The sequence below is a fragment of the Rhipicephalus sanguineus genome, chromosome 4 (assembly GCF_013339695.2).
Source record: "Rhipicephalus sanguineus isolate Rsan-2018 chromosome 4, BIME_Rsan_1.4, whole genome shotgun sequence".
Lineage (NCBI taxonomy): Eukaryota > Metazoa > Arthropoda > Arachnida > Ixodida > Ixodidae > Rhipicephalus > Rhipicephalus sanguineus.
The window spans coordinates 138,661,216-138,663,288 of NC_051179.1; positions in this window are offsets into that span (position 1 = coordinate 138,661,216).

Here is a 2,073-nt window from a genome sequence, read left to right on the forward strand (position 1 = left end):
ATTAGTGAACTACGCCAATATGAAGCAGCCGTGGCTGTGGATGCTTCGACAATTGTTAGTGTACAGTACGGTGATTTAGATAGTGAGTGCATTGTCTTGCCATTTTTCTTTTTCTCTCATTGTGTTTCGTCTTTCCGTGCTGTTTTTTACTTGTGTAACGCGGTCGCGGTTGCGAAACTTCTAGGATCAATTTCACATGCTCAGGCTCTACACTCTAAGAAAAAAAAAAGTCACTTCACTATTTTTATTGAGTCCTGACTCGTCGCACGTTTACGAGTAACCCCCTTCAAAGATACACGTTAACTCTTTTGGTGATCATTGCACTCTCTTCGAAGAGTCGAGGGAGGCGCGACTCTCCGAAAGAGAGTTAACGTACATCTTTAAAGATAGTTATACATGTGGCAAATCATGACCGGCCGAAAACAGTAAAAAGCACTCTTTTCTTTCTCAGAGCGTAGGGCTCGTATGAGCTCTTTGCAGAGGTACTAAGGGCGCATTTTCAATATACGAGTGTATGCTCCCCACTGAAAGTAGACCGTATCAGGCGCCCTGCATATTGCTGCACATGATAAGGACTAAATGTGTCTGTACGCAACTCGTCGCCTCGGGGATGAAGCGGTCGTTCTCGAGTCTCGACTAAAGTAGCTCCTCCCGACCTCTGTGGATGATTGGCCTTATCAGCGTAGGCATACATGTCCGTCCCAAATATATCACCTTTTTATTTTCTTGTTAGCCCGCTCACGTTCCATGCTTGCGATGGAGTATATATTTCTGTTCCTGTGCCCTACATCGCTTTCCTCTGCATTGAGTAGTGCTGTTCTTTATCAAGCTCGTCTTATCTAGGAGCAAGCAGCGGGCAAATAGCTATTTGCCCCTCTAGCACTTGTGATCGGCCTACTTCTCCATTTTCACGGGCTGCTGAGTTTGCAGCTTCCTCGAGCACCACTCCGCTTGTCTTTCCGTCTCAAAGTGGCTGTTCCGGAAGGGACAGCGGTGCCGATGTACTGAAATATGTGTTATCTCGGGCGCGATTCTTATATGTCATTATTTATTATACCTAGGGAAGCAGATGCGCTTTTGTGAAACAGTATATGCAGCAGTGTGAAGGTTACTCGCCTTATCGTAAGGGACTTGTGCAATACCGAATTTATCGGCCTACTTCTTCTCGATTTTCTCAGACTGCTGAGAAAATGGAAGTGAATGCGCGACTGAACAAGGCAGCGATAACCCGGCTGTGTTTGTACGGTGGGGGCGATAGAACAATCTTCGTCAGTTATTCCTCAGCGTTTCGTAAGCTTGAATGGTTACCTTCATAAGCGACCTTACTATACAATAGTGTTATGTCTAGTGAATGTGACGAAATAAGCGCTTCTTCTTTGCTCAGAGAGCTGTTATATCGCTTTATTATCTAAAGCAATCGTTTTCATGTCATTCCTCATTTGCAACGTTCTGTTGCAAATGAGGAAAATACATGAAAACACAATAACATGCTTTTTTTTTTCAAATTGAGACATTCGACACGAGTGCGATGCATTTTGTATCTCATGCAGAGCTCTGGACAGATTCATGGTATTTTCTGAAAGAAAGCAGACTGGGTAACTGGAACATCTTTTTTTCCAAATACAAGCATTCTATAGGAAATTAATAACATTAATGTGCTCTTTCTCGTTATGGTGTGGAAAAAAATATTTTAATGTGCTCAACTTGCTTCTTTCTTTCCTGAGCAATGAAAGTTCCTAAAACTTTTCGGGACATAACGGTGGTTTAAGAAACAAGCTCATACGCTGCTACAAATTCGTTCTTACACAACAGGTTACTTAATTTTAAGCAGGTTATGCTTGTTGTCTGCCCCACTGCGAAGTGTACATAGCGGGGGAATGCACTACGCATTTATGCGAAAAAAATGCGCTTTCCAATACGCGTTCATTTGAAAAATCAGAAGATGCGAATGACAAAGCTCCCAATCTTGCTACGATTAAGCTGACATTCCCTGGATGTCTTGGTACAGCAGGATGGATGGCTTAAGCTTCAGAAAATAAGCCAGCTTAGCCGTTCGGTCGCGGATGTGGAAAG